Source organism: Lissotriton helveticus, chromosome 1_2 (genome assembly GCF_964261635.1).
Source record: "Lissotriton helveticus chromosome 1_2, aLisHel1.1, whole genome shotgun sequence".
NCBI classification, from domain to species: Eukaryota; Metazoa; Chordata; class Amphibia; order Caudata; family Salamandridae; genus Lissotriton; species Lissotriton helveticus.
The window spans coordinates 327,146,647-327,157,987 of NC_136058.1; the positions used below are offsets into that span (position 1 = coordinate 327,146,647).

Genomic DNA, 11,341 nt, shown 5'->3' on the forward strand with positions numbered 1-11,341 from the left:
TCAGATACTAGATAGGGTTTAGGTACATGTCGCTCCGACCCTCCAGACTTTAGTCTCTGCTCCTAGCACAGAGTTCATAGCCCCCAGCTTCTCCTAGTGATACGTCATTGCCAGTTTGCGCGCACCACCAGGTTAGAGGTCCCGGCTCCTTAGGTAGCCCCCTCCATGGTTTCCGCCCCATTCATGACATATTCTGTTACGTTTGCACCACATGTCTATGTATACGCCCAGTTACACCTACTTTTACTCTTATCTTTCGCGACTGCTACGCGTCACGCCTTCTGCTCCACCCACTGCTACGCCTACTGCAATGTAATGCTATGTGTTTGCGTTATGTATATAAGTTCATGTATTGTTATTAAAAGTTAGCGCGCTCATCCCAGACCCAGCCCCGGCAGCTGCCGGGCCCTGTCATCCTATTCCCGTGCAGGTTGTCCTGTTCCTGTCCTTATGCTGTAATAAACCTGCAGAAACTCCTACTACCTCGAATCTTGACTCTTATTTATTGAGCTATCTGTTATGATATATGTCCAGTCAAAAATAGGGTATTATTTATTTATTTACCACATAATGGCGCCCGAACAGGGACTTGCCCTTTCCCCACGCGTCGGTGAAGCCACGCCGACCCCCTGACCCTCTGCAGCCGTGACGGAACCATACCGGCCACGTGCAGATATTTCTGCTTCAAGTATCCCTCAGGCCCACGGAGGAGACAGAGGAGGCGGTCCAGCATCCAAACGAGACGGTGGAGGAACGCGGCGAGTCCCGACCAGAGCCCAAGCCAAGAGTCCAAGGTCCGAGGTATCCGGAGGCCCACCCGTAACTGAAGTCCGAAGTTCGTCGTCCGTCGTCGTAGCAGTCCAGTCCAGTCCGAGGCTTTCCGTTCTTGCTGCCCGGTGAGTACCATTACTGGGGTAGTATCTAGACAGGGTCAATCTAAATTGACTCTGGTCCGTGGGTAGGTGGTACCCAGGCCCACAAACGAAGTGTTCACCTAGGTGGATACGGGTCTTGATGCGTCCCTTTATGGGACCGGTATGTTCCGTACTGTTTCAGCAGTGCATCCAGTAACTCTAGTCTGTTCCGTTCTCGAGAAATTCTTGTGTTTCTGTTCTCAGTATTCCAGGTAATATTCTGTCCGAACTGTAATGTTATGATGTTGTTCAATGTATTTCCAATGTCGTGGTATGCCTGAATTGTTCTCCCAATTGTTATTGTTCCTCGTCTATTGTATTGTGTTACAATGTCTCTCTTTTCGAGATTACGTCAGTTAAAAACTAGAAAGGGTTTGTTAGAAGAAGCAGTTCCTGTTCCGCCTAGGGACAGTCCAGGTCATTTTATGTATCAGAAACATGGCATAAGCGCCATATTGTATCTAGATTTATGGGTAGAGTATACCAAACAGTTAGAAGAAAAGTATAGATGGCCCGTATCGGGTACATGGGATGCCGAATGCATCATGCGAGTAGAAGAAGTATTATGGAAAAAGAAAGCCAGACAGTCACAGAAAGATGCCATCGAGTTATGGCGCAAAGAAGCTCATAAAAGAACCGAAAAAGAAATCAGAAAGTCAGAACTAAGTAGAGAATCCCAAGAACGAGCCCAAGAAAGAGAATTAATCGAGATAGGTGAACGAGTCAAAGCCGAGCAGTCAGACAGACAGAGGCATGCCCTTATTAAGGGTATGTATCCTCTTCTGGCCGAGGGCGTGCCAAAAGCGACCCCGGAGGCATCCAGTAATTTCCCGCCACCATTAGTTCCAAACAAGCTACGTCACAAACAGACCGCAGCTGATATTTTTATTTCGTCCTATTTGGACGACACAGTCCCCGAATATGCAAATCCTGTTCGCGCTCCGCCAGTCCCTGTAAATCAGGTAATTCCTGCTCCTCCAGACACCGGGGTGCCCTTAACAGCTCCCCCGGGTCAGCCCGCCATACAAGTCCAGCCCACGTTACAATTACCGACCCTGCCAGGACGAAAAGCATCAGTTGATGATTCCAGTTTAGGGGCCGCAGGAGGAGGTCTTCCTCAAACCCCGCCGCCACACAAGCGTTTATCAGCACTCGAATTACATGCTCAAGCATCACAGCGTACTCCTAAAAGTAATAAGTCTGTTACAGAAATCAGGCAAACCCTTGGCGAATGTGTCTATGACCCAGTTCCAGGCGAATTTAATATGGTTTTATATTCCGTACGCGTAAGGAGAGTGACCGAGTATCTAGTCACCCTGCCGAATATGAAAGAAGATCTAGACAGAATATATCGTTTCATCCGTACAGGGGATGATCCAGAAAGTATTAGTGATGCCATGTCTCAAAGGAAAGCTGAGATCCAGCGTATGATATTAAAGTTTTTAATTAATTGTCTAATAAGAGAACAAGATTACCCGTCTAAAGATCCAGCCGAAATGAAAATCCTGACAAAGTGGAGTGATAATATAGCCGAAGGAAAGCACAATACCATTGGTGCTATGGAAAGTATGTACAAGAAAATCCGTAGAGAGATAATAAAGATACACGAACAGCGTAAAGCAGCACAAGTAAGCGAGAAAGAAAGTACCTCTGATCCTGAAGAGGAAGACGACGAGAATACTGCCAGAATAGCGTATGTAGGAAAACCTAGATTTCCAGATCGCCATTTACGTCTAGAACACAAGTCTATTTTCCATCATCCAGCACCAGAACAAGGTTCCCTAGAACAAGTATTTCAAGCTACCGATCACATTCTGAAATCACGAATCGGTTACAGTGAATTAAGTACTATGCATGAACAAGAACTAGCCCGATCAGCAGTCCGATGGATTACTGATTCTACCACTTTTCCAGACGAAATAGTGGCACAAATGTTTCTGAAATTGCCCCCAGCCGAGCAGCGACTGGTGGGTATGTATATGATCCAGCACCTCATTACTCTGTATGAGGGTCAGCACTCTGATCCAGGTCCGTTACACGATATCCTGAACGAGTTACTCCAGTATAGATGGAGAGGTCTAGGTACCGATTTAATTAGTGTCATTCTAGAACAGCGCCACAAATATAGAACGTTTCTGAACCCGCATTTTGTTCATGTCTCACCCCCAGAAAGTAAATCATTCTACATAGACAGACAGAACCCGTTACGAGAAGTCCACCCAGTTAAAGGAACGGGTGGCGAAATGCAGCGAGTGTTTGTATACACTCCAATCACAAAGATGGAACTTCTCGAGATGAAGAAATTAATTCCCTGTCATGACAAAGATCCAGCAGGGTTCCATAGAGAATTAAAAGACATGCTCCGTATGGGAGAATACACTTACCCAGATATCATTAAAATGTTAAAGGTCCTGTTGCCCGCAGGGGTGTATGAAAAGCTAAAGGAAAAAGAATGGGAGGTGGGAGAGAAAAAGATCGATTGGGCAGTTCTAGAAGCTGAAGACAAGGCGCGAGTACCAGGTACCGGTCTTGGAGAGAAATGTAAAGAATTACCAGAATTATTGATTCAAGTTTTACCCAGATTATTGACAACTAGAAAAGAAGACTGGGATGCAATCTCAGCCTGTAAACAGAAGCAAGATGAAGATATTAGTGATTTTTATTCTAGATTTGAAAAATGCTTTAGTATCAACAGTGGTCTCAAGACAAGTAGTGAGTCATACCCTCACCTTTTTGTTACTAAATTAGTCGAGAATTCAAGCCCACCAATTAAAAACCGAGTTTTGAAAGTCGAAAGTACCTGGCAAGCTAATACTCCGTCCCAGATGTTGCAAATGCTCCAGTATCACCAGAATAGAATCAGAGAAGAGCAAGAACACGAAAGAAAACGTATGAAAGACACGAAAATGAAAGTGCTAGTTGCACAATCTGTTCCTCAAGACAGTCAGAAGAGGGGTCCGAATCAAGCCAGTCATCCTGCAGCTCCCGTTAAAGGGAACTGCAACTATTGTAAACAGCCAGGTCATTTTATAAATGAGTGTGCAGTTCTGAAACACAACATAGCTACTGGTAAGACTAAAGAAAGACCACGTCCGCCTAGACAAGAACAAGTTTCACAGACTCCTCAGTCACAGAATGCACAACAGACAGTTACAGTACCGCAGCCTATTGCTGCAACACAGCATGTTACATCGCAGATGTACCAGTATGCACAGTCTGAGTATCCAGAGTACCAACAGTATTCATGAAACAGCCTAGAGAGGGAGGTAGGCTTGCCTCTCATCGAGATACCTGTAGATCAAGAAGGTCCCTATGTTCACAGTCAAGTATTAGGGAAAGACAGAAAGTTTTTGATTGATACAGGGGCAAGTAGGACCACAATTAGTCACGCCGAAGTTCCAGGGGCTCCGCTCTCAGGCTCAAGAAATGTTTCCCTTGGATTTTCAGGAAAGCCTATCGTTAATGAGATATCAAAGCCAGTTACTCTAGAAGTAGGTCCATTGTCCCGTACTACTGATCTGTTACTTACTAAGTCATGTCCAGAAAATCTGTTAGGCATTAAGACACTGAAAGAATTAGGTGCAGTTATATGCTGTTCCCCAGAGGGAATACGTCTGTTCCTACGTGACTTTAAGGGTCACTATGTATTACGAGATTTTGATTCAAGACTGTCTAATGTTCCGCAGCATTTATGGGCGCAAGGTCCAACTGATGTAGGTTACATGCAAATCACACCCTATCGTGTGACTCTCAAGCCAGGTGTAGTGTTACCACGAATCAGACAGTACAGATTGCCACCCGAGGCTGTAGCAGCCTTATCCAAAATTATTGACGAGCTCATCGCTCAAGGAGTAGTTGTAGAAACTGACTCCAATGTATGTAATTCTCCGATCATTCCAGTCATGAAACGTACTGATCCTAATGCACCCCCAGTATATCGATTAGTGATTGACTTACGAGAGCTTAATAAATGTATTATTCCGCAGTACCCAGTTGTCCCAGACATCTCTTCCCTATTGACAGCCATTGATTCCGAAGCCACGTTCTTTACAGTAATAGACCTCAAGAATGCATTTTTTAGTGTTCCAATTCATCCAGACAGCCAGTTTCTTTTCGGATTTTGTTTAAATGGAAGGAGCTATATGTTCACACGCGCTCCTCAAGGTTTCACAGAAAGCCCTAGTATTTACAGTCAAGCACTTAAGAGACAACTAGACAACATTCACATGCCAACTGACACTGCCCTGCTCCAGTATGTCGATGATCTCCTGATCACAGCCCGTTCTGAACGTGACTGCGTGCGTACGTCACTTACAGTTCTGCATTTTCTAGCCGAGATGGGGCACAAGGTGTCCCCTTCGAAGCTTCAATTCTGTGTCCAGCAAGTGGTATACTTAGGACACTTGCTGTCCAAGAGGGGTAGGCAGTTGACACCAGACCGTATCCAGTTAATAGCGAGTCTTCCCCCAGCCCAGAACCCAGAAGGAGGTACGTGCCTTTATTGGCCTTACTTCTTATTGTAGACAATGGATTCCCCAGTATGCATTTCTAGCCAAGCCACTGATACAGTTAACGACACAGGAGGCAGCCGTATCGACTGTTCTCCCTTGGACATCAGAACATACACTTAGTTTCAACGAGTTAAAGAAAGCCCTATGCCAAGCTCCAGTTCTAGCTACACCGAACTACAGTAAGCCTTTTACACTTTTCGTTACTGAACGTGAAGGTACAGCGTTATCTGTTCTTACACAAGATCAAGCAGGACAATACAAGCCCTGTGCTTATTTTTCTAGCACATTAGATCCAGTCGCCCAGGCGTTGCCTGCGTGCCTCAAGTCAGTTGCAGCCACAGCACTAGCTATCAGACAAAGTGATTCCATAGTTCTAGGACATTCCTTGACAGTACAAGTTCCACACTCCGTGGAAGTTCTTTTAAACCGAACACAAACTCAGCACTTGACAATTGCACGTTTAACAGGTTATGAATTGACACTGTTTCAGCCACACATAGAAATTAGACGCTGCAATATCCTGAATCCTGCTACACTGTTACCATCAGTTAGTTCAAATTCTGCCACACACGACTGTGTGGAAGTAGTTAACATTACGACAAAGCCAAGACAAGACCTGACAGATATTCCGTTACCAGATCCTGACCTGACACTTTATGTGGATGGTTCATGTATGAGAACTAGTACAGGAGAACTAGTCGCCGCGTATGCAGTGACTACTGACACCGAAGTTATTGAAACACACCGTATTGATACCCTGTCCGCTCAAGCAGCAGAGCTAGTTGCTCTGACACAAGCCTGCATACACGCCAAGAACCTGAAAGTTAATGTTTACACAGATTCACGCTACGCATTTGGAGTTGTACACGACTTCGGAGTGCTCTGGCAGGAGAGAGGTTTCATGACTTCTCATGGAACCAAGATTCAGCATGGTCTCCTTATCCAAGCTCTGTTAGATGCTATACATTTACCGACATCTATCGCTATCATGAAGTGCAAAGCACATACGAAAGTCACTGACATTATTTCTCAAGGTAACGATCTAGCAGACCGCACAGCCAAGCTTACAGCACAGACTCCAGACATTCAAGTTAATCCGACACAGACACATACTCCAGATCCGATTACATGTATGACAGTTAAGGACCCTACACAAGATGTCATAGATATCCAGTTACATGCTACTCCCGATGAAATCAAGAAATGGTCCGAACAAGGAGGGGTCCAGACAGATCAAGGATGGTTAACAAAGGGTAGAGCCACATGGTTTCTCCCCGACTCTATGGTTCAAGTCATTATTAATACCGCACATAGTCCAGCACATTTAGGAGAAAAAGCTATGTTAGACAGTATCCAGAACATTTGGTTCAACAAGCATTTACGAGCTGCAGCCAAGCAGAAAGTCCGTACCTGTATGATATGTTGTCAGTTTAATCCAGGTAAAAGTGTCCCGGTGGAACAAGGTGGTTTCCAGCCTCCTGACCACCCTTTTGAAGTCCTCCAGATGGATTATATTCAGATGGAGCGATGTTGAGGTTTCAAGTATGTCCTTGTAGTTGTATGCGCTTTGTCCAGATGGACAGAAGCATATCCAGTCCCAGATTACACAGCCGCGACCACTGCTAAGCAGTTGGTTCGTGAGTTTTTCCCTCGATATGGACTCCCTAGAGTCGTATATTCTGATAACGGTCAGCCATTCTCATCAGAACTCATGAAGCACGTTTCCCTGTTGTTAGGGTACCAGTGGAAGTTTCATTGTGTACGCCATCCTGAAGCAGCCGGTCTAGTCGAGAGACATAATCAGACTCTGAAAATTCGAATTGCTAAAATATGTAAAGATAAGGGTGTGGACTGGCTAGTAGCTCTGCCAGTTGCTTTGTTTTATATGCGCATGGTCGCACATTCCAGATCAGGTCTGTCCCCGTATGAGGTCGTTTTCGGCCGCCCCCCTAACATGTGGGGTACTCCTAGACCCCGAAGTATTACCGATGTTTCATGTAATATGCTGACAGATTACCTAGCTTCCTTGATGTCTGCCCTCAACTCATGTCGTTCACAGGTTGCCGCCGCATTTCCAGACAATACCGAGGTGGCACCGCACGAGATCGTTCCAGGTTCCATGGTGATGGTCCGGAACTTTGACAGATCAAGTCCGCTGGAGCCTCGTTGGAAGGAGCCGAAGCTCGTCCTCTTGACCACCCGTACTGCCGTCAAGCTGGAAGGCAGGAAGGGGTGGGTCCACCTGTCTCATTTTAAAACATTTCACGGACTAAAACCTAAAAACGTTTCCAAGGATTCCCAGGATTTTAAGGACTGCCAAAACATTGTTCCTAAGGACTGTCCCGCAAATGACATTGATACAACCCCTCCCCTGTTAGAGAAAACTCCGCAGCAGGAGTATAAGTTAAAACTACGGTCTAGTAAAATAAGTCAGTCAGTTTGATTGTCTAAGTCCTCCCCTAGGTGAAACGGTTAGACTGTTTCTGACATGTATAAAATAGACCCCCATAGTGAGAGAGTTAGTAAAAGCTCAATTCAATGTATCGTTTTTCTAAGTTTCATATTATTCATCAGCATAATGATTTCCTGCACCAGTTACGCATTCTTCCTGTATCTTCCGGTTCCTCATGTAAATAAGTCTGCTAATGCTACAGCAGAGCACACGTTTAGTGATCTGCCCCCTCACGAATATTCATACCGCCTCGCTATGCGTAATAACTCATTTATCCGTATGTTACATTACTCACACCAGACCAGCAATGCCACTAATTGTTGGGTGTGTAGTCGACTCCCCCCTTTCCAGACGTCAAAGGGAGTTCTGCCACTTTTTCCTTATCCATTCTCACATAATGGTTCGTGTGGAGCATGGTCCACGTTAACGTCATCCTCAACAGATATGTCTTTTCTTAACAGTACATGTTTCCCAGACAAGCAAGGTTTCCCTCACAGAACAGGTTTAGATCTAGAAAATGAAGTATATAATTTAGGTAATTATTCGTCGAATTTTATGGTCCTGAATGTTCAGTCTGATACTACTCCAGACTTACCTGCTATTTCAGTACTACCAGTCAAAGGCGAATTATGTGTCCGAAATAAGGGTTCCGTACATGTAGGACATAGTGAATGTACTACTGTTGTCAAGTATAGTGACAGTGGGAAATCTATTTTCAAAGCTTCACGTCATTCATATTTTGTTTGTGGTCAAACCGCATATGTTCGTCTGCCCCTCGATTGGGAGGGAACCTGTTACATTGCCTTCCTACTGCCACCTGTTTTTCTAGCCCCACCTGACTATCATAGGAATTCCTTCCTAGTACATACTAGACACAAGAGAAATCTCCCGATTGTCGATTATACTGAAACTACCGCTGCAGAGCAATTCATTGATATTGATAAAGGTGTGTTCCCTTATTTAGGTACAGTTGTAAACAGTAAGCTAATCCGTAGGTTAACAAGAACCCTCGAAGCAGTAGTAGATGAGACTGCCTCCGCTCTAGGTAACTTAACCGAAGAGCAATCCTTTATGAGAATTGTCGTTTTACAGAATCGTCTCGTCCTTGACGTCATACTGGCCGATAGGGGCGGGGCCTGTAGAGTCATCGGATCTAGTTGCTGCATTTTCATTCCAAATAACGCGCCGTCTGTTTATTCAGCTATAACCAGACTCCATAAAATTGCCCATCTGTTACACCAGAATCCAGGCACCTGGACATGGTCCGGTTGGTTCTGGAATATAATTTCCGCATGGGGATGGAAAGTCCTGTCCTTTCTAGGTATTGCAGTAGCGATCATATTTAGCTGCTGCCTCTGTATACAATGTGGCCCTGCGATTTGCGGCATTTGTGCTACCTCTTGTATTCCTAGTCCCAAGCCCCGTTCTAAATCCCGTTCTAAGATAATTCGAGACGAGCAAATGATACTGTATGAAATGATAGATGGTATCATGAATATTGATGTTTCCTGATGGAAACGTAGTGACAAGGAGGGAATGTGGAAAAGTAAATTTTGCCATGTTCTGTGTCCCTACGTGTCATCCATCATATGTTATGTGTGCATGATTAAATATGCATATGTATTCCCCATGTCCGATTAATGACGCAATTACAGTTGTGTCCACCTCTAGTATGCCAGTTTCCAGTCCTCGTGAATACTACGAATATCAGGCCTATGTAAAGCTACGTTGCCACGTTTCTCAGTGTGCACGTTATTCCATTATAAAGTCCCCGTTTCTAGGCCTCAAAAGGGCCCGGACATCAGATTCAGCTCCTGTCTCCTGAAACCTCGCTAAGGAGCGATACAGCCCCCACCTGTATCCTCGACCCTTCACTTACTTCCTGCCTCGCAGTGCCCGGTGCAGCTTGGCTCTGCCTCTGAGTCTGCCAAGACTATGTTATAGTTCCAGTTATCAGTTCAGCCCTCTTTCTCTGCATTCCTAAGCTACTGAACTGCATCAATAGTTTCCGTCATTGTCTAGCCTATGCGGCTCCATGTTAAGAGAAATACTGCATTTAATGGTCATTTCATATTCTTCATCACGCACTACATGTAGAATAATGCATGGTCCAGTCTCAGAATCAAGTTAGCCTTTCCCCTCCTGACTTCTAGTTTATATCAACATGTTCCCTAAACATCAGATACTAGATAGGGTTTAGGTACATGTCGCTCCGACCCTCCAGACTTTAGTCTCTGCTCCTAGCACAGAGTTCATAGCCCCCAGCTTCTCCTAGTGATACGTCATTGCCAGTTTGCGCGCACCACCAGGTTAGAGGTCCCGGCTCCTTAGGTAGCCCCCTCCATGGTTTCCGCCCCATTCATGACATATTCTGTTACGTTTGCACCACATGTCTATGTATACGCCCAGTTACACCTACTTTTACTCTTATCTTTCGCGACTGCTACGCGTCACGCCTTCTGCTCCACCCACTGCTACGCCTACTGCAATGTAATGCTATGTGTTTGCGTTATGTATATAAGTTCATGTATTGTTATTAAAAGTTAGCGCGCTCATCCCAGACCCAGCCCCGGCAGCTGCCGGGCCCTGTCATCCTATTCCCGTGCAGGTTGTCCTGTTCCTGTCCTTATGCTGTAATAAACCTGCAGAAACTCCTACTACCTCGAATCTTGACTCTTATTTATTGAGCTATCTGTTATGATATATGTCCAGTCAAAAATAGGGTATTATTTATTTATTTACCACAATGTATTAAATGGAAGGTATTCGAAAGGGGTGTTTGGGTGTACCTTTCAAATACCGAATTGTAGTGGTACGTAGAAATGTTTTTCCACCATAATTTGGCGCAAAACAATCATACTTCATCACCATCTCAGTGATTGTGGTAACCAATCCTCAAATGATAAGGTGTCCCGTAAAAACCTCTTCCCCTTTAAGAATGTTTCAAAACAATCATTGTATGTAGAGGCATTGGTCCTATATACCATTGCCTATTCAAATAAAATAACAATGAAACAAATAAATCTGTTTTTTAAATGATCCAGTTTTCCTTTAATAAATAATATTAAGGACTACTTCTCCTGTTCCACAGTTTCAAGGTTGTACTTTCTGGCACAACTTAGTATGATCCTCACACTCTTTCATGATGTACTGATATTTTGTCATTCTGATTTTACTGAAAAGCTGGGGATATAGCTCAGTGGTAGAGCATTTGACTGCAGATCAAGAGGTCCCTGGTTCAAATCCGGGTGTCCTCTCACCCTATTTTGATTCTGTTGTATGTAATTGGGACTTTTCATCAATTCCATTTGGATCATCTTTGACAGAGTCAGTGTTCCCTTGGATATTGCACTTTAATAGCATTTCAGTGTTTCCTGCTCAAAACCTGTGAGTAAATGCAGTTTTTAACACTCAGCTTGTTATTCCCTTTGGGAAATTCCTGAAAATCATTGATCAATTTTGGA

At 44.5% G+C, this 11,341-nt stretch overlaps 1 non-coding gene across 1 annotated transcript; it reads left to right on the forward strand.

Annotated features, from left to right (window-relative positions):
• The first annotated feature begins 11,062 nt into the window (after positions 1-11,062).
• On the forward strand, positions 11,063-11,134 carry TRNAC-GCA (transfer RNA cysteine (anticodon GCA)). Its single transcript has one exon. It is a non-coding gene; the product is annotated as a tRNA-Cys (tRNA).
• The last annotated feature ends 207 nt before the right edge of the window (positions 11,135-11,341 follow it).